Below are 23976 nucleotides of genomic sequence, written 5' to 3'. Positions count from 1 at the left end.
AAAGTTCAGATAGTTTGTTGTTTACAAAAAAAATAAACAAACATTATATAAATCTAAATAAAAGGTTTTAATAGCAACGTTACTACTTAATTTATAACATAAGTTTAAATAGCTTTAACCAATAAATTGTACTAATAATTTTACTGTGTAAAATACTAAACATACAGTTTCTTAAACTTTACAAATTAATTTATACTAATATAAATTATTTTGTACAATTATTAACCACTTACGAGAATTGACAAGGGCAGATCCAACAGGAATAATAAAAGCGATGAAGACATTGAACCTTATTATATTCTATAAAAACTGGTACTAATTACACACAGTTTATATAATTTACAAAGCTGTAAATTAAAGTGCAAGCTAACTTATAAAAAATTGTTATAACACAATTCAAGTACTAAATCAAATATTTAAAACAAGTAATCGAACTAATCAAAAGCGATCAGCTTCTTTGTTACAACTTCAACATGAATTTTGAAACAAAATATTTTCAAAACATTTTAAAACGCGGTGGCTTAATCATTTTTCTTGATATAACCACAAAAATGTCTTTAAAATATTGGTTATGTTTATGATTTTAAATATGTGTTCTCCAAGTAATTAAGCTTAACTGACTGTTTTACAAACGAGTAGCTTACAGTACAAATACTACTCTTACTTAAAGTAAATTATTACTAAGGTATGAATAGGACACTTTAAAGTAATGTCAAGTAGTTTATAACAAAGTAATTATAATTAAGACTTCAGAAAAAAAAATTTAGCTAACAAACAAGTAATTTATTATAAAGCAATGCACGCAAAAATATTTAATTTTGACAAAATAATTGTCCGATTAAAATCTTACTTAGATCAATGTTCTTAGACAGGGTGTTCTGGTCGCTTCACAAAGTATAATTTACTCTTCACTAGACAACGTATACTTTCTTTGATGTAAATTATACTTTATAGAAATTACTGATATGTTGATCGTGCGAATGTGATTTTATCGCAATTAAGCGACACACGGTCTGCAGACAATTTGAAACTCATGTATATTTGAAAGACAAATGCCGATATATAAGCATCGGAATGAAATTTACTCATTAGAATAAAGAATATTACTTTGAAAAATAGGAAATATTGTTTTGAATTTAATAAATTTGTATTTAAAAAAGTCTGTTGTTGTTTATTGTTTTCATTTTTAGATAAATTATTTCTAAAAAGCTATAAATATCATATGCCTTCGGCAGATAAACAAGGGAGACGCATAGAATTAGGGTATTTAGGCAGCTACTTGACTCAATCAAGTTAAAATATCTTTACTGGCGTTTTAAACTTCATATGAAACTTAAAATTTAATAAAATCATTTTGATCAAAAATTGGGTGCATTTCTATGACAAAATTATCGTATCAATGTAAAATTTTATGAAAAAAAAAATTAGTTACTAAATAAAATAATATACAATATAAACAACACAATCAAGTTGATAATTTGTTTTCATTGATAATCAGTAATTAAAATGATACTTTTTTAAGTGCTATAGCATCATTTAATTGCAAAACTTATTATTTTTTTGTTGTGTTTTACTAAATCTACGTTTACAATAAACAATTAATTAGTTTTTTTATATAAGTTTCCTAAATATAATAAAGTTAAGGTTGAATTATCTGTCAAAGAATTGTTGTTTTGGAATGGATAATTGGAGATTGGTGGCTTTGAAATCGTTGAAAATTTTAATTGTGAAATTTTTTTTTTCAGTTTGAGCCTTGTATAAGTTTTATGTTTATGTTTATTTGAACACTGTAATTTGTTTTTTTATTTTTATGTTGGTGTCTTTCAGTTTAAGTTGCTTAGGTTTTAATGCCTAGGTCCTTCGTTTGACAATAAACTTCAATAATAAAATTAATATAACTAATCTATGTTCATAAGTTTAAAGAGAAAAAAAAGCATTTTTTTGTAATTTTTCTAATATATTAATTACATAGCACGTTTTTTTTAATCTTGATTTTAAGTAAATCTCTGTTTATATGCAATACAATGCCTAAATTAATCAAACTGAACAAAATTGAACTATTTTAAAACTCATCGTTAACAAAGTTTAAGATAAAAAGGTAATAAGTTTTTAAACTTCTGTTTTATAACTTGATTTATTAAAACTATTAATCTTTCTTCATTATGTTTATGCCATCATGGTATTTTTTTATTCGGAAAGTTCTAATTATTAGATTATGAAAAATCTGTAGCGCAATTGTATTGTACTTTTTTTGCACCATACAATTTTTCTTATTAATAAACAGGCAATTCTATTTATTTAAAAAAAACTTGAAGCAAAAATATGAGATTGATATAAAAAGATCAATTTCTCATTCTAAACATGGATTTTTTATACTTATTTTTTTATACTACAGTAACCTCTCGGATCTTTACGCACTCGTGACGTTACGCACTCTCGTTTAGTTACGCATTTCAGAATTCTATAAAACTCAGAAAATAAAAATTTCAATTTTTTTTAGTATTGCACAAATTAGAACTAATGTATATTTTTAAATTAAAATATGTTTTTGAATGCTAACAGACCTCTCTATATCTTTAGACTTTGTAAATTGATATTCCTTGACTAATTGATAAACATTTTGTTATACCTCAGTATATCAGAAATTTTGTTAAAAATAAGAGATTAAATCAAAATTCTAAAATAAACATGACTGTGTTTAACAATGAAACTATAATGAAATAATGAGAGTTTAAAACACAAAGAAATAATACAGCAGTCTTGCCCTATATATTAATAAACACCATTTTATAATTGTAAAGAAATGCTTAATTATAAATTAAATTTGCTAAGTAGAATAGAATATAAATGTCACATATAAATAAAGATAAAGACAATTTCTACTTATTATTAAAATAGTAAAATTATTTCTACTCGTGTTATTATCATTTTATAGAAATTTAAATTTTTTTAATATATGTATAGTTTTATCTGTTGTTTTCATATTGATAAATGAAGTAAACAAATAGTTGAAAGTGGGAAAGTGCCCAGTCTGCTTTTAACTAGAAGCAATACTAAAAAATAGCCATTATAGTGAGTATATTTGGTACCTCTCGTTTCTTTACGATCTCTCACATCTTTACGCACTTTTTCTGTGGACACAATGTGCGTAAATAAGCGAGAGGTTACTTTAGTTACAATTCTGTTTTATTTATATATAATAAATAATGAAGCTTTAACTTGTGTGTAAATAAACAACGTCAGTGAGTGTTCAAAAATGCTGAAATACGATAAAAAAAATCAAAACTTTATACTAAATTAACTTACGAGCGTTTTTAGGCTTGAATGGATTTTTTTGTAATTTTATTTTTTAACCAAACTTTAAAATCCATTATTTTCAGTTTCTTTAATGCTAGCTTAGAATTTTTTTTAATTCTACATAACGTTCTTTTCCTTAGCGTTTTACATTAATTATCATCGAATTCGGGTTTTAGTTTTGTAGTGAGGCCCCTTTAGAAATTTAATGTTTTTTGGCATATTTTTACCTTGCAACGTTTTTCTCTGAAAATATTTTTTTTTTATTACTTATATACTTTTTAAATTGAGTTTTAAAACGTCATTAGTTTTTTTTTTTTTAAATATTTTTACGTTACTTTTTTTCCCAAATTTATTACTATTTTTCAAATATATGACCCATTTAAGTTTCACCTAAACTCTTAGTTTTTGATCAAGAAATCCTTCAAATTACGTAAACAAAAAAATCAGTTAAAATTTGTATGGGTCGTATATTTGAAAAACAATAATAGGCTTCTAGAAAATTTAATAACATTAGAAAACTTATTTATTTAAGTCTATTAAAAGTAAAAATAGTTTTAAAAATAGATTACTTTTGCTATAAAATCATGTAAAAAAAGAACCAAAACCGTGCATATTTGGAACTTTTCTGAAATAATTGTTTAAGCACATGTTATAAAAGATATGTTTTTTTTGTAATATAAAGATAATAACGTCATAAAACTCAATTAAATAAGTATGTAAATAATAACGAACTTAAAAAAAAATATTTTTAGAGAAAAACGTTGCAAAGTAATAAATGGTTAACAACATAAAATTTTTAAGGAACCCCACTACAAAAAAAAAACCCAAATTCGATGAAAATTGTTGTGAAAAGCTAAGCAAAACAACGTTCTTTAGATTAAAAATAAAGGTTACAAGTTAGCTTTAAAGAAATTGAAATAATTAGTTTTAAAGTTTGGTTAAAAAATAAAATTACAAATAAAAGCCATTCAAGCCAAGATAACGCTCGTAATAACTTGATCTAGCATAAAAACTTTTGAAGGAGAATGTTGTGCTTAAAAAAAGTTAATAAGCTTATGTTCCAGATAATGTCATAATTAATTTACTTTATATTCCAAATAATAAAATTAATTTAAACCTTTAAAGATACTGTGTAAGTTAAATTTAGCTTATGTTTTAACTACGTAAAAATATTTACAAAATGATGTTTGTATTTAAAAACTGAAGTTGATTGCTAAATAACAAATGGTTTACTAAAAATAAATTAATTAGACCGATATTAGTTTGCATAACAAAATCTTGAAAGAATTAAATATACTAATTGTCCACTAGTAGTTTTAATATCTTTATTTGTTTTGTAAAACTAGAAACTTAGAATTAAATAAATTAGGTTAAGAAATCGTATTTAATAGTAAATGTAATTAAATATTAAATTGATAGTAAATGGAATTTAAACAATAAAAATAATTTCACATTAGAAAGCTTTTTTAATAACAGATTCCATTTATTTATAGTAAAAATTTAATGATTGAGTGTTTGAATATTGCAAGAAAAAGACTTTGTTGCCCCCTAGCAACTTTAAGCTTTTGATACAATAACTTTAACTTTAAAAGAACTCGCTGCTAATGATTTTGTATCAAAGGAGGTAAACATTTCGAACTCTGAAATAGGCTAGCTAAAAAGAATAAAATTAGACTTATCATTTATAAATATTTATTAGTAGAAATTTTAATTACTGCAAGGTTAACTCCTTGAAAGATTTACAGTAAGAAATTAACTTTATCTTGTAACTTAACTATTTATAGAAAATTTTATGTTTTACTACTTTTTTATTTTTGAATTTTATAAAAAACTTTGCTTTAGTTTAAAATATTGACACCTTTACTTTATTACCTTAAACTTTAACTTATAAGTTACATTAATCTAAACACTGAAAACTGCAAAAAAACTGCCAACATCTCAATATATTTGGACTTAACTTTTCAATTATAATTAGCTGCGCCAACATATATGGGCTTGAAATGCGATCTATTACACAACAACCACGACAAATTCAATTTATATAAAAATAAACTTTTTTAATTATTTTGATCTTAGACTTTCATCTCTAAAATTAATTACAGCTTAAACCGAAACTAAATACTTTAGTAGGTATTTATATTTTAAAAATCAAATTATTTTTTTTTTATTTTCGAACTACTTACTTTAAAAACTCTCAATCAGAATTAGATTACTTGCGACAACTGAAAGCGCCAAGCTATAGTTCTAAGAAATTGAGCTACCTTTTTACACAACTAGATCTCCAGCATCAAAATCTCAATCTCAAAAAAAAAGGAAAACTTAATAGTGTTTGAATTTATTATTCTTAAAAACCTTATTGCTGTGTACCTAAACTTCCTTAACAACTTCTTTCTTTAACCTTAAACTTAAACTGTAACTTGTAAGTTACATTTATCTGAAAACTAAAAACTGCAAAAAATCTGCTAACACTACAATAAATGGACTTAAAATGCGATCAATTAAACAACAACCACGTCGAAGCAACTATAAAACCTTTCATTAAGAAATAGATTAATTACGACAAATGAAAGCGCCAATCTATAGTTCTAAGAAATAAAGCTACCTTTTTAGATAACTAAATCTCAAGCATCAAAATCTAAATTAAGAAAAAAAGAATAAATAAAAACTTTATAGTTTTTGAATGTATCATTCTTATCAACCTTATTGCTGTGTGCCATTGTTTTTTTACTTTTTTTAAAGGGGGCCTTGAGAAAAAAGTTGGAAGCCCTGGTTTATGAAAATAAACCGGTTTTTCATTAATTAATAGATTTATAACTTATTTTATTATTAAAAAACTACATATAATTAAAAAACTAACATTAGAAACTTAACAATGAAGTAAAAACTCGGAAACTATGGATTTATCTTACCAAATTATTGACTATTAATTACGAGAATGATATAAAAGATCGTTTTCTCAATACAAATAAGTAAGCTTATGTATATATGTTCAATACAGTACCCGATTTTTTAAGTTTCCGGTTTGATATATTTGATAAAATTAAGTTCTAATTTCTGCGTAACTAATTGACTTCACTGTGAGCTTAACGGCTTATAAAATTAATAAATTGTAAAAAAAAAGAAAAATTTTAGTTTCATTTTAAGGTATTTACTTGTTACTTTACTAAAAAAGTTTATATTTTGAAAAAAAGTTTAATTTTTGTTGCTGTTATTCAGCTTTCAAAGTTTTGTATATTCCAGCAAAAAAGGTATAAAAGCAAAGCTACATAAGTATTTACAAATTGAATAACTTGTTCAATTAAAAGTAAAAATCAACTGTATGTTTTTTAAGCTCAAGCTTTTTAATATTTTTCTATTTTATAAATTGCGTTGAAACTTCATTTTTTTTAACTGTTGTACCTTAACTCATTTTTATTTATAAACGTACGGTAGATCTTTTATTTCACATAGATTTTGAACAGTTATTGACGTAAATGTAAATTTTAATTATAAATATGAATAAAATATTAATTATAAATTATTATTATAATTAACGATATGAAATTATATAAATTAATAATTAAATATTATATAGGCATATAAATTAAATGATTTGAACGAGTCAAATAACATATTCAATAAAAACGTAACTAAACTAACAGTTTCCAAAAGGGAAGCTACAGTTGATTTACATTAGAATAGTTAGGTTTAAAATTGTTGGTACTATTTAGTTTGCGATTGTTTTTTTTTTTCGAAATTAATAAATTAGTATTTCACAATATAATATAATTTAAATAGTAAGCCATATATAGTTACTGTAAAAAGTTTGTTTAAATATTTTATATTAAACCGAAAATTAATATATTTTCGGGTATGTAACAAAATGTCTGTAGGTGGTGCAGTTTCTATCTTTGTAAAGATGTTTGTTATTCAAAAACCAAAAATTTCTAGAGTCAATTTAACTAAAAATTTGAAAAGTAAAAATGTGTTACTTAAAGTTTTACCATTTTAACCAAATTTTTTTTTTGTCTTGTTTATTGTTTTTGGCAGTAGTTAGTAAGTAGTTTGTTATAAAAAAATATTAGTAAAAATCAAATTAAAAGTTAACCGAATGAATATGTCAGAATAGAAAACAGGCAGTTGCATATTACAATTTTCGTTTTCAATTTTTTTTGTTTTCATGTCTTTTACAAATGCCGAGCTAACCAAATTATTAAAAATTAACAAATTCATTCTGTAACAAGAGTTTGATAATTTACATTATTTTCATATTACAACACAAATATCTAACAAATTGAAATTATTATCTCATCAGTTTTAAACAAATTAAGTTTAATTACTTGACTAACTTAGATTATTTTAAAATTTCTTTTAAAGTAAAATTTGAAAGTATTTAATTATATATAATAACTATAAATAATTATAAAACTCAATAATAACTCAATAAAGAAATATAAAAAAAATAGAAAATTTAAACAGTTATAAATTGTTTGTTAAACATCAACTAACTTAAAGTAAACATTATAGTAAGTTATAATAAACTTCGAAACTAGTTTATAAACTTTAGAATATAAACACTGAAAATGTTTTATTATCAAGTTTATTTTAATCTACATTTTATTTATTTTTAAGGTTTTGAATGTATATGGGCAACAAAAGAAAAAAAAACTCATATGATATATTTTTTTTTGTTATAAGAGCTTACAACTTTTTTTTTAAATAAAATTTATATGTAAGCGTAGAACAGATACGTATAGATTACAAAAATTTCTATAAATATTACAGAATAATACTCACTTTGTTAAGTTTAATGTATTCTAGTACCAAAAAGAGATAAAAAACTTAAGCTAATTAAACTGCATGGTTTGTAATATAATGTGATATAAACAGTTTAAGAAATACTAAAACTTTATTGTGTTCCATTTTCTATTTAAATTAAACTTTTAAATAAATTTTGAGCCTTCACCAGACGTAATTTTTGACACACAAAGTAAAGCTTTGTTTGTATATTTATTTAAAAAAGAATTTTGTAAACGACAGTCAACTATCTTTTTTGTTGAGATGACATATTTGAGAATTTTATAGCAAAAATTTGATCATTGTATATTTTTCTCGTAAATTTAACATCAACTCAGATATTAAGAGTTATGACTAATACATTCAAACAATTGGTCTAACTTTCACTTAATTTTAAAAGGTATATTTAAACAGTATAATTGTTTGATTTTATCATACATGCTTTTAAGAATAGCTTAAAATTATTACAACTATATAGAGTTTATATTGTTTTAATAGATGCATGGCTTTAGTTTAATTTACTTTAAAAGAACTCGCTGCTAAAGATTTTGTATCAAAGAAAAAAAATTGTCGATTTCTTAAATAGGCTAGCTAAAAATAATAAAATTAGACTTATCATTTTTAAATATTTGTTACTAAAAGTTTTAAAAATTGCAAGATTAATTTCTTAAAAGGTCTACAGTAAGAGTTTAACTTTATCTTGTAGCTTAACTATTTATAGAAAATTTTATGTTTTACTACTTTTTTTTTTATTTAATTAATAAAAACTTTGCTTCTATGTAAAATATTTACAACTTTAACTTACAACGTTAAACTTAAACTGTAACTTGTAAGTTACATTTATCTGAAAACTAAAAACTGCAAAAATTCTGCCAACATCACTATAAATGGGCTTAAAATGGATTAATTACACAACAACCACGACGAAGCGACTATAAACTTTCAATCAGAATTATACTACTTACCTCAACAAAAAACTAATTATTCTAATAATTTGATCACTTATACAAAACTAAATCTCCAGCATCAAACTCTTAATCTCATTAGAAATTAAAAAATATTTAACAGTGTTAGAAGGTATTATTCTAAAATACCTTATTGCTGTGTGCCATTGCTTTTTTATTATTTTTTAATTTTATTTATTTTTAAAATTTTTTCATAAAAGTAACCAATAAGTTAAATGATTTAAAACATATCGAAAAATATAGTAAATAAAAAAGCAACTAAATTAAAAGTTCCTTTTAGGGAATCTACAGTTGATTTACATTAGAATAATTAGGATTAAAATTATTGGTACTATTTAGTTTACAATTTTTTTTTTTGAAACTAATAAATTAGTATTTCACAACATAATATAATTAAAATAGTAAACTATATATAGTTACTATAAAAAGTTTGTTTAAAATATTTTATAGTAAACTGAAAACTACAATGTTTTCGTGTATGTAACAAAATGTGTGTAGATGGTGCAGTTTCTATCTTTGTAAAGATGTTTGTTATTCAAAAAACAAAAGTTTCTGGAGTGTATTTAACTAAAAATTTAAAAATTAAAAATGTATTATTTAAATTTTTCCATTTTAAGTAAACTATTTTTTTGTTTTGTTTATTGTTTGTAGCAGTAGTTAGAAAGTAGTTTTTTGTAAAAAAAATATTTATAAAAAACAAAATGAAAGATAACCGAATAAATATGTCAGAATAGAAAACAGGCAGTTGCATATTACAATTTTCGTTTTCGATTTTTTTTTTATCATGTCTTTGACAAATGCCGTGCTTATCAAATTATTACAAAATAAACAAAATCATTCTGTAACGAGAATTTGTTCTTTTACATTATTTTTATATTACAACACAAATTTCTAACAAATTACAATTATCATCTCATCAGTTTTAAACAAATAAAGTTTAAAAACTTGAAATTAATTAGAATATTGTAAAATTTTATTTTAAGTAAAATTTGTAAGTATTTAATTATATATATAGTTTGAATAACTTAATATAAAAATAAAAAATAAAAAATTCAAACTGTTATAAATAGTTTGTTAAACATCAATTAACTTAAAGTAAACATTTTAGTAAGTTATAATAAACTTCGACACGAGTTTATAACTTTAAAATATATACACTGAAAATGTTTTTTCTGTTATCAGAGCTTACAACTTTTTATTTTAAATAAATTTTATATGTAAGCGTATAACAGATAAGTATAGATTACAAAAATTTCTATAAATATTACAAAATAATACTCTTTATACTCTTTACTTTGTTAAGTTTAATGTATTCTTGTACAAAAAAGAGATAAAAAACTTAAGCTAATTAAACTGCGTGGTTTGTAATATAATGCAATATGTACAGTTTGAGAAAAAACTAAAACTTTATTGTGTCGCATTTTCTATTTAAATTTAACTTTTAAAGAAATTTTGAGCCTTCACCTGACGTAAAATTTGACACACAAAGTAAAGCTTCGATTTATACTTATGTAAAAAAAAATTGTTAACGACAGTCAACTATCTTTTTCTTTTTTTGATGAAATTTTTGAGAATTTATAGCAAGAATTTGATCATAGTACATTATTCTCGTAAATTTAACATCAACTCAGATATTTAGGGTTATGACTAATACATTTACACAATTGCTTTAATTCATCTTAATTTTAAAAGGTGTATTTAAATAGTATAATTGTTTGATTTTATCATACATGCTATTAAGAATAGCTTAAAATTATTACAACTATATAGAGTTTATGTTGTTTTAATAAATGCATGGCTCTAATTTTCAATTTTAAGTAATTTAAAATTATTGTGTATATAATGCTGTGTTTTAACTAATAAAACGTTAACTCTTTCACTATTAACGTCTTTTATAAAATTTTAAATATCTAAATAAATATAAATTAATGAATAAATATAATGACCTAGTTAATTTTTTTCTTATAGTTTAGCATCTTTCTGTTAATGTTCTTGAACACAATAAACAAACTTGTTTATAAATTCGCCTACAATATAGCAAATAGTTTATAACATATTGAACAGCTTTAAATAAACGTTAATCATTTCTTATCTAAATGTTTTGCTTTCAAATGAGAAAAAATTCCAGGACAAGACGTTAAAAGGTTATCCGTGGTGTGCAACTCTTTAGCCGAAAGGAACTTTTTGTGCACAAGGTCTTAGGGCAAAATCTTTTTAGCGTTTTAATTTTTTTTATTCTATAAGTAACGTATACTACAAATTCTTACCAGTTAAAACAATTCACAAATAAAGTATATTATTAACTATTTTACTTTTGGATATCAGAACGACAAACAATTGTCATTCAATAATTTTATTAGTTTTAATATATTTTAAAGTGATGCGACGAAATAAAAAACCGGTTTATTTAATTTTATTTAAGTAAAACTTATTTTTTGAGTAGGATATATAAAAAAGTGTAAGTGAAGTATTTTGTTGAAGATCTATCTAAATTTGAAGTACATGTTTAAAAGTGAACCAAGTTTTACACAACTTGAAAAAATAGTACTTCATAATCCTTTTTTTAAACTTTTAACAAAACTATAAGTATAAAACAACACAATAGCTTGTTATTTAAAAAACAATCAAAAACCTACTGTTATCAAACTGTTTTTTAACCATTCTTGATTTAAAACATATTTTAAAAATAATAATTAAAGAAAAATTCAAGAATTGAAACTCTTTTTTCGCGTTATCTTTAATGCAGAGTCGAGATTTCACTGCTAAGCAGAATTTCAAATATGAATTTCAAAATATGTGTGCTTCAGACAGAACTTTAGTTTTTTTTTTATCAATGTTTTATTAGGTACAAAACTTGTAAATTTTAGAGAAAAATTAAGATGATAATTCAACTAGAGATGTTAAAACTTTTAGTAACTATAAATTAAGTGAACCATAAAACTTCTTCAATTATATACAACTTTTATTCGATATTAAATATTACATTGTTGCCGGAATTAAGTATATAACATTGTAAAAGTTAATAATACATGTTAAGACTTTATTTTGAAATTAAAAAACAAAAGTATTTTTACTCATTATTATAGGTTTAAAAACTAAAAAAAACTGACTCTTGTACTTTTTTAAGACTTGCTTCTACTAAAACTATACTTAACACGAAATGAAGTTATTTATTTAAAATTAATAATTTTAGCTTTAGTTTACTTTTATAAAATATTAAAGTCTAAAACTTTTCTAGGGCTAAAGTGACAATATTTGTAACGATTAATAAACTTCTTATATCGTTTTCGAATAAACTATAATAAACATATACCAATGATAGTTCTTACTTAAATATTTCTAAAATTTATCTTAAAAACAAACTTGTTGTTTTTTTGTTATTGCAGTAATATTTGTTTAACTGTTCATATTTATTAATTTAAATGGCTGTTTTTTTGTTGCTTAGTACAAATACAATAATATATTTTTAAGAATGCACTGTAAACACTAATTGCTACTATCGAATTTTTGAAAACTTGAATTTTATTAGTGTTTTATTTTAAAATCAGATATAAAATTAACATAGTTTTTTAAATCAAAGTTAATGGTTTAACTTTAGTTTTACTAAAATAAAATGTGACGTTACTCAAAAACAAACAAATTAAAGTTTAAATTTAAAAGATAAATTAAAAGTGAAACGCAATTCTAAACTTAATGTTTTATCCTCAAAATTTGTACCGACAATCGATCTTTTATATCATGTCGCAAAGTTTGTTTTCAATTAAAAAAATTACGAGCGCGCTTTTACTTATTATAAAAATACTTATTAAAAAAATCCATCACTACTAGTTTTGAATTTATAAACAGCTATCTTCGACATACTTAATAAGTATATACTGTAAACTTATAACTAATCTCCTACATAACTCTCGCAATAAGTTATAAGACATAAAAATATAATGAACGAGTTGAAATAAATTATAATTAGAATTTAAAATGTTTAACACCTGAAAAATAAGTAACCTGAAGTTGTGGTTTCAATCATTAATTTTTTTCAAATGTAGTCACTTTTTGAAACTTCATTGATCGTCAGGCAATTAGTGACCGTATAAGTTGATCGCCCAAGTAAAATATTCACGGGCTGAAGGTATCAAATTTTTTAATCTTCTCAATATACCGCGAAGTATCGAGTACAAGTTATTACACCTTTCTTACCTGTTCCAACTAAAATGGTTTATGTTCTAAAGTTCGAACATGAGTTTTTTATTTTAAACACTGATTAGGATTATAAAATCGCTTCATTTTGATATAAAATAAGTTCCATAATAAAACATGCATGGTACAGTTAAGATTAATTCAAGTATATAACAATTTTAGTTTAATTTAACAACTAATTTCATCAACTGCATTATACATACCGTGCAAAAATGAAACTTCATACAAAGTGACCACTCGGTCAAAAGTAGCTGCTTGTAAAATATGACTCTGTGTAAAATTGACGACCTATGTAAAATTGAGGCCGTACAAACGAGTTGAAGTTTAAGTTATAAAATTTAAATCTAATTACAGGTATAATAATGAGCAAAAAAAATGCAAAAGCATGGTAATTTTGTTTTTGTGAATTATTATGCTTTAGCAACATACTTATTTTAATCTATAGACAACATAACTGCTTTTTATTTCTTAAGGCTAATTTTTACTTTAAATAGTTATACTGACGTATAACATAAAACTTAAATTTAATTTATACTAGGAACATTTTTTTATAATAAAAATATTTAGCTATAACTTGTAAAACTAGTATGTGGAACAATTTTTGAATAGAGAAGTTAAGTAAATTTTCATAAAAACAATTACAGTACAAATGACGTTATTGTAAAACTCATAAACTGATATTTTAATTTTATAAATAAATCAAACTAACATTTGTAGTCTCTACGATGAGGCAAGCATCTTATTTTGTAGCGAGAAATAGATTAAAAATCATTCTCGTAAATATTATAATAACAATGTTGTTTATCTAGGAATAAAATATATTATTTTGTTTTACTTTTTAGTTGAATAATAGTTTTACTACTAGTTGCGAATACATAAACACTACACTTATAGTATATGTACTTATAAATATTTCGTTTACAAGAAAATTCAAGATACTTAACTAATTAAACAAAGATTTAGAAATAATAGTAGTATAAATATGGTCATAAATTGATGATAGTGTGCTAAGAAAAGTTAGTAACTAAATATAAGTAAATAAACTATTTAATCAAAAATTTTATCAATGTGTAACTATGTAATGACTTCACTTTAGTGCAAACGAATTCAAAATTTATTGCGATATTTAAATTAAAGCAAAAGGTTTGCAGCCGAATTTAGTATTGAGTTTTTATGTTGTCCTTTTAATATTTCCCATTTAGTTTTGTAGTCTGTATTGTTATCTTAAAAATTCCATATGTAGTTCTCTAGTTCTGTTGTGTAAATTAGTTAATTAAATTACGAAAAATTATGCGCCGAATATAAAATATCAAACAAAAAACTGTAAATACGATAATTAATGAGACCTATAACCTAATAGAAATACACAACGTAAAAGGCAAGATACCAAAACTCGAAGAAAAACAAGCATTCTTTACAATCAAAGATCACAAAGAAAATTTCCCAAATAAGATTGAATACAGAGTCATAAACCCAAGTAAATCACTTTTCAACAAACACTCAAAAAATTTATTAGATAAAATTAATTGTACAATACGAAAACATTCCAAATTAAACCAATGGAAAATTACAGACGAAGTAATCACCTGGTTCAAAAATTATTTATTTAAAAAAAACTACAGATTCATAAAATTCGATATTACTAAATTTTACCCTAGTATAACCGAAATTAACTTATAAGTAATGCTATAAAATCAATTCTAAATTCGGCTGCAAACTTTGCAACTTAGAAAAAATATAAATCAAAATATTAGATAAGAACGTAACACTAAACAAAAAAAGCGAAAGACAAAACATATTTATTGATTATCATAAATACTTTTTTAACAAAACTAAAATCAACTAAACATTAAAACAAAACAGAATTTAAGTAGCAAACACGAATATTTTACAACATTTTTCGAACAGTCCAAAAAATATTTTCTAATAGCTTAAAACATTTTTTTAACATAACCTTTCTAAACTTTCCTAAAATGCATAATTTAACAACTACAGCGTATTATTTTCAAATTCAGCTAATTGTAAAAAAAAACTGTATCATTACTACGTCACAATTATTATAAAAATTTTCAAAATCTAAATTTCTGTTTACAATTTTAATAAACTGTAACTTACTGAGAAGAACATGAAATTTTATAGTTAATATATGAAACAGCGGTATAAATTATAGCTTTTATATAATTAGGTAAATATCTAGCTCCAATTTAATTTGTCGACCACAATTGACCAGAACTTTTTATTTAACCATTAAAAAATAAATAAATATATGTACATAAATAACAATATAATATACATAACAAGAACAGACAGGACAGAAATTTTTTCTTAAGTTTTCGTAAATTGATCTTTATCATATATTAAAGCAATGTGTTTTCTAAAACAAAATTTGACAATATACAAAGCATTACAAGTTAACATTGTATGATTTAAAACGTATCGAAAATTCTATTCAAGCGATAATTGTTAACAAAACATTACCTAATTTTTTCTTCAGCTACAAAAACTTATTTTGATCGTTTTGGTCGGAGCATAAAAATGTAAAATTAATATTTAAAAAAATAAGACAAATATGATTACATAAAATAATTAAAATAAGAACAAGTTTTAAGAACAACATTTTATTGTGTTTCATCAGCATGAATTTTGAAATAAGAATGTTTTAAAATCAAAACACCAAGTACTACTAAGAGATGCAAGAAACTAATAAAACTTGACCAATATTATCACTGTATCATAAACAAGTTTGTGGTGAGGAGTATATAGAATTATGAAATAACGTTTTATATATTATTGCACACGTTGATATTTTGTGTTTTCTAAATTGTTATTTGCAAACAGTCTACTGGTGTTCATAATTAGTAAATAACAGGTAAGCAGCAACTATTTTTTTTTGCTTTCTTTTTACTTTCTAGTTAATTGTACTATAAAAAAAATAGGTATTAATATGTCTTTTTTATACATATCATAAAAACGCCATTTAAAAAACAGAAATTTGTAAATTTTTTCAAAAAATAACTTTTATAGTGTACTAAACATCATTGTCTTAGCAATATATAGCGAGTTGAGTAGTTAGTATGCAAAAATAATATCAAACGGGGTTTACTTACGTTGTTTAAATTACTACTTTATTTATAAAACTAAACTAAGAAAAAAAACTGATTAAATAGTTAGTTATAAAAAGTTATCTGGATTAATTTAAAAATAGTTATCTTGTTTATTTTTCAATTTTATTGATAATAAACAATGACTAAACTTCTAACACATAAAAATAGAATAAGTTTGTATTTAAACGCAAAATAGTTACTGTTTAAGTTATTTTATATTACTAAATATTTATAAATTTTAGGATCGTTAGTATTTATCTGTTCATACTTTCATTGCAATTAGGTTTTTATCAAAAAATAAATAAAAAAAAATTATAAAGTTAATAAATATAATAAATGAAATGTAACTATTAGAATATTCTACAAATGTAACAGAAAGAAAATGTAGAATCTAGTGTAAAAGCTTTAGAATAAGCTATCAAATGACATTTAACTAAATAACAGTTTCAGTTTTGATGTTTTATAATGTATTTAATCAATAAAGTAACTTAACAATATGTTAGTTGACTGTAAATTTCTTTAACCTTACATAACTGTATTCATTAACCGAATAAAAGAAACTTAGAGAACGTAAGTTATTAAATGCTGAACTATAATAACATAACATTTTTATTAAACAAAAATCTTTAAATAAGATTTCGGTTCAAACAATCTAAAAGCATTAATAAGTATACTTAGTACAGAATAGTTTACTTTAAAATAAATGCAAAAACTATGTTTTTAATTTTTTTTTGATATTTTTGATATGTTTTATTTTATTAAACTTAATTGATTATATCAAATTATTCTACAATATATATTTAAATAAATATTTTATAGAGAATCTTTTATCATGAATTATATAATTTTTAATTAAACTATTTTGACTCATCTTATTACAAAATTAAAAATTTGTGTCCCTAAAGTAAAAGTAAATCATTCGCTAAGGATTAGTTTCAATTTCTTTTTAAAGAATAAACTATACGAGTTTATTTACCTTTAATAATAATCGTTAATTTTCATATTATAAGAAAACAATTTTATACGTAATTAATTAAAAAGTACGAGAATGGTTTAAATGATTATGCAGAACTTCAATAAAGTAATGCTTATAAAATTTGTTTGTAATAAAATGACGTCAGTTAGTGCTTAAACTATATTAGTGCGATAATTAATTTCAATAGTGAAAGGCTACGAGAATGAAGTAAAAAATCATTTTCTCGTTATAAATTACTATTAATTTTCTGACAGAACTATGTTGTATTACTAATAACATTTTTTTTAGTTTAAATAAAAAACTACAAAAGCTTTAACTTGTTCGTAAATATGTGAAGTCAGTAAGTGCTTAAAAAATGCTTAAATGCGATGAGAATATCAAGGATCATTATCAAATCAACTTTATCGCGCTAAAAAAAACTCTTAAAATATTACATTTGTTATTTTTTAACTTTAAATATTTTTCTTAAAAACCAAACGTGATTGCTGACGTCCACTACAAAACAGACAAACTAAAGTTTGTAGAAAAACACATATGTATATACAAATAATTTTTGTGACATTAATTAAACACTCAGCATAATTTTAATCTTTAAAATACTATCTTACTATAAGTTGCGTCGCATTGCTTATAAAATTCGAAGTAATTAATCTGACAAAGAAATATTTTTGTTTATTCTACTGAACATTAAGAACATAGTTTACTAGCTTTTATTATTTAAATGGGCTGTAGTGTAATTACTGCTTTTTTTAGTTCGTAAGTTAATTACAATCGATTATTAGAGTATTAAGAGGTCTTGTTTTCAAAAATTGAACAAAAAAAGTTTACACTTTTTTTTAATACCTTTAATTTCGTTTATTGCTGGTCAAGTAAGTACTATTTTTGAAAGTATATTAGTGTTTATTTATTGACAAAGAAACTTTCAAAGTAATATTGACTACTTTATTTATTTTAAATAGTTTAAAACCATTATAAAGTTTCTTAATATTTTTTTTTTATTATAATAAAATAGTTTTATTTTTTTTCAAACCTAGCAAATTTTAGTATAATTTGCCACATTTTAACTTAGGAATAACAATAAATACTTAGTTTTTACAAGTTTTTGTTGAAAAAGTTACGTCATTTTTCTAATAAGCACAAAAATTGAACTTTAGTTTTATAATAAATTCATTTAATTTTTGCTTAAATATGATCAATCAAACTTTATGTAGCGAGCAATTGATTGTGTACATCGTGCTCGTGAAATTTTAAAGCAGTCAATATCTAATAATAGGATTCTATCAAATGTATTGTAAAATATTATTATACGTATACATTAAATACTCACTAAAGAATACAGTTAAGATTTATTAAGAATAAAGTATTTTCATTTCTATCTATGTATTGAGTTGTCTTTTATATACTTGAAATTAAAGTTAATAATACTTATTTTATTAATATAAATAACTTTATACGACTAAAATTTATCAAACTAACCACAAGGCTTATGTAATACAAATAATTTTGTTTATGTCTCATTTTTTATTTAAGATGTATAATTTTTACTTGGCAACTTCGTCAAAATATCTATAGTTACACCCTTTAAATTAACTTATTTAAATAAGAGGTTTAATTGTGTTTAATCAACGTACAACAGGTTATAACTTAAACTGTTAAATTATATAAAAGCATAAATCACAAAAAACACAACAATTAATTTTATAGTTGATTGCAGGTAATTAATTTTTTATTAGGATTTTGTAATTAAAACTAAATGATGACTTAAAAAAGCTACTATTTAACAATAACTATTGTTTTTTATCTCAAACTACGTCTAGCTTTGTAAAATTAATAACACTCTCATTTTATCACTATCCATAATAGTCACTTGAATAGTCTTATAAACAGTAATTAGTCTAGACAGCTAATATCTAAAATAAAAGAAAACAAAATCGAGCTTTGAAATTGTTAAATATTAGTGTTCTCGAATAGAAGCTTCAAAAATAAAAATGTTAATTTTAGATTTAAAAAAATATTAACATTAAATAGTCGTTTAATTTTAAAAACAATTTGAATACTAATCTTAAATTGAAAGAAAAAAAATATCTTTTGTGTAGTTGTTGTAAAATTTAACTGCTTTTGTTAAACAAACAATAAGCTAAATTTTCTATAGACTGAAAATTTGTTATTGTGTTTGTACTTTTTATCATCCCATAGCACATAATTTGAACTATCTAACTGTAATATTTTAAAGTATAAGAAAGTTTTTTATTTAATGTACAACTTTTCTACATTTTTCAAAAAATTTAATCTACCAGATTATTTACTTTTGAGTTAATGAAAAAAAAAATCTATAAGTTTTATAATAATTTTTATACAGCGGTTGATAATATAAAATCTATAAACGAGTTATTTCTAAAGTTAGTCACTTAGTTGCCTGCACGAACAATACAACACTCTACAACGAATAACAAATATTTTGAAAAATTTTAACTTTTACAAGGCATTATCTTAACTTAATCTTAGTGATGCTTATAGTAGTTAAGTTTTTTTTAATTTTTTTTAAATTTAGATTTTAATTTTATTTTTTATTGTTTCCGTGTTAGAACATAGCTTAAAAGTTTAACAAAATAATATTTCTGTATTTACAACATAAGTTCTAACCTTTTAATAAAAAGTTATAACTATTTTTTTTTTGACTAAACTGTAATTATTTACTTATAAAAACTATTTGTTCGTTTTATGAAAACAACAAAATTACAGTTAAAATAATTTAAAATTATTCTTTTAGATTTTGTAATCCTTTATTGCTGATTAAAGTCAATATGTTGGTCGTAGGTTGTTGTTGATCGTACGGTGCAGATCATTTTTTTGTCATTATTCAAAATAAATACGAAATGTATCCTGTTTTTAGTATAAAGAATTAGGGCAATATGTGGTAATTAAACTAATACTATCTAAAACATCTCTACCGGTAAAACCGCTGTATTAATATAAAAAGAGAATAATATAACGGATCGATTTTTTGCTACAAATTTATGTATTGAAAATTAGAGTCTTATTAACACAGATAGTTTTAATTATTTATCACAATAAAGCTTTAATTTGCATCATCCGCATTCATCAAAAGATTATGCATTTTTGTAAACTTTTCGTAACTTAACTTTGTAGTTGAGTAACAATTAATTGTACTATTTAAAAAGTTAAAAAAGGTATATTAATAACTGCAATAACAAAATTAAGCTTTTTTTTGCTATACATACTATCAGTCGGGTATTACTTCAAGGGTTGTTGTGAAAAGAGCATTAAGATAAGAGTAGAAAAAAAAATGGACTCAGCAGGCCTTGATAAAACATTCTTTATATCATAGAAATTTATGAGATAAAAAGTTACAAAAACTAAAATTTAGCAAAGGTTTAAAAAAAATTACAACAAACTTTACTAACAAACTAGGCTAATATAAAAATAAACGACATAAAAAACATATAAACACAGTTTTGTTAAACCATGTATTATCAACATTTTTGTAGCTTTTGACTTTTTTTAAATTGTTCCTGTTAGTATGACTTTTTTATTATTATTGCACAAGTTTTTTTATTAGAACGTAAGTGTAAATTTTTTTATTGTTTTATACTTAGTCAAAATCAAATATATTGATTTTTTGATTGATAAGTTCGTGTTTTTGTTTTTAAAATTTAGAGTATTTTCAAACTATTTTACATGCGGTTTTAAATTAAGTCTGCAATAAAAATGCGACAATTTCTCTATCAATTGTAAATGACAGTGAAGTGAAAAGTAGTATATAACATTAAACAATTTTAAAAGTTTATTTACTAAAAAAAAGAGAAAATAAAAAGATTGTTTATATTGAAAAAATTCTTTGATGTTTTAAACAATATTTTTTTTAAATGCGATGAAAATGTTTTTTTAAATCTATAACTGACGTCATAGGAAAATATTCGCGAACGCTGCTTTTGTTAATTTGCAATATTAATAAGGAAAAACTTTAATAAGGAACGAAATAATTTTGCTGAAAGAAGTTGATTTGTCCAAACTTTAAAAGTCGTATTTCACGGCTAAAATTCTTTTATTAAATAAATTCTATACTACATTAATTTATGTTTTGAAAATAATTTAATTGTAAGGGTGGTATTTAAACATATGTATCAGAGTAAAATTCAATACTTTTAACGTTTGTTGGTAAAAATAAATATTATATGTAGCTTTTCTGCTATATTTTTTATGGAATAAAGATTAAAGCGATTGATTAAAAAAATAGGTTGAAAAATTTTAATACATTTAAAATAAACCAAATGAAATTTGTCATTTGAGTAGTTATTTTAAATTTTTACATAAAAAAAGCTACAATTATTTCGTTGGTAAATTTTCGATGCATTAAAAAAAAAGGAATTCTTACAGTTTGCATTCAATGCAAACTTTCTTTAGAAATTCGACACAGTATTTCATTTTAAAATAATCAGTTTAATTTAACTTATTTTATCAATAAGTTTTTAAAAACTTAATTTCTAGAAAATATAATAGTTTAGGCAAAATATTACTTATAAAATAATAAAAACAACTGTCTTTGTAAGCATTGTTATTTACAATACACAGTGCAAAGCATATTTTAATTAAAATTTAGCCCCAAAAAACCTAACTTTTTTGTTTATAGTATTTTATTACAATTTATAAAGCTCGTAGTGACGTCTTATAAATGCACACAAATACTAACTTTCATTCGATAAATAAATAAAAAGTTGTAACACGATGTGGAATATAATTGCTGAACTCTTATTTCAGCACTTCTTATGGTAACAAGTCAAAATTCCACAAAGTTACTCAACTTCACCGAGGTAAAATTGTATGAAGACACAAAATTGCACGAAGACAATTTCGCACGAATCACAACTTTGCACGAAAGGTCAATTTTACACAAGATTTAAATAATATACAAATAACAAAAAAAAAAACTAAAAGATAAATTAATTAAAAAAAATAAAAGTTACTAACTGATGGTAAGGGTTAGGGTTAATAGTGATAGTAAAAATACTATATAAATATAAATAACTAAAATTTAGATTAAAAAAAAATAAATATAAATTCTACAAAAGAAAATAGCTACCGACTAAAAGTAAGGGCTAGGGGTAGCAATGATAGTAATCAAAACTTATAAGTGATAATAAGTTACCGACCGATGGTAAGGTAAGCAATAAAAGTGATAAAAAATATTAATTATTTTAAATAAAAAAAAAGTATATAAAAAGAACTAAAATCCCAACCGTTCAAAAGTGTCCCCTCATGCAAAAGTGTCTTTGTGCAAAAGTCTCCTTTCGTGCAAATGTGTCTTCATTCAATTTTGTCACTTAGGGCAAAAGTGTCTTTGTGTAATTTCTGCACTTGTGCAAATTTTTACGCACCTGCAAATTTAACAGCTACCGCTTATTTACACATACAAACTAAATTTTATACTTTATATCATAGTCGTAAAAATAATTTACTTCTAGTTTGCGTTTTAAACTCCTTATCACTATAAAGCATAAAAATATAAACTTTAACCTAAAAACACTAATTTAACTAATGTAATTCTTTTGTACACATTGTTAAGTTTTAAACTAGAAAACAAACTCTTAATCGTTTCTGTATGAATAGTCAAAAAATTAAGATATAATCATGATGACTTAAAATTCGTTTTGTTACCTTAATTTTTTATGCAAAATTGTTAATTTCTAAATTATCAAAAATTTTGGACGTTAAAAATCAAAATAACTAAAGCTTTTTCTGAAAAACAATTATAAAATGCAAATTTTAAGAATAAATTTAAAACTCAACTACAGTTTGTTTTTTTGAAACTTCATTAAATTTTAACTACATACTTGTCTTTTATTTCCTTTGGCGTAATTTTAAGTTTTAATAAATTAACGTTTAATTAAAAACAAAATCAAAACATTATTATGAAAAAAATCTAAACTCAAATTTACTAAAACTAATAATTACAATAAAAAATACTGTCGGTTCACAAAAGAATGTAACTTTTTATGTTATCAAAATCAAACAATAAAAGTTGTTAGTTTACTTTTGATACTTTTGGTACTCAATTATCACTTTTTTTATACACTCTTTAACTTTTTTTTAAGAGCTAATAAGGTTAGATGTTGTTAATTTTTTTTTATTTTCATCTATACATATATTTATGTGTACTTAAAAATTATAAAAAAAAAAAAATTAAGTAAATAAAATAATTTCTTTTCAAGTTTTAAAATTTTGAGTGTTTAAGTATTTTTATTTGACAATCATTTCATTATTCAACTGAAAATCTCGTTTAAAAACAGAAAAAAACATTTTTTTAATTTATTCAACTTTAATGAAATTGAAATTAACATTTTTTCAAAATGTTCTTTCTACAAACTGTGTGTATGCATTTAAAAATACTCTTCCTTAACGTACTGGTGGTCGATATTTGACTTTTATATTAATTAGTTTAATCTTTAATTTTATTAAATTTAACTTATGTCTACCATCACTGTTGTCTTGGTTAGTTTTCTATTTTTATTATTATAATTTAGTTAGTTGTTTTTTTATTGTCGTGAACAGTTGACCCTTTTTACAAAAGTTTCTTCGTGCATATTTTACCCGTCCCCAGTTTTTATTATATGTTAATAAAGAGCTAAATAATGTTGATTGAAAT

The sequence above is a fragment of the Thalia democratica genome, chromosome 3 (genome assembly GCF_965202585.1).
Source record: "Thalia democratica chromosome 3, ktThaDemo2.hap1.1, whole genome shotgun sequence".
NCBI classification, from domain to species: domain Eukaryota; kingdom Metazoa; phylum Chordata; class Thaliacea; order Salpida; family Salpidae; genus Thalia; species Thalia democratica.
Note: the sequence above shows the minus strand (reverse complement) of the source record.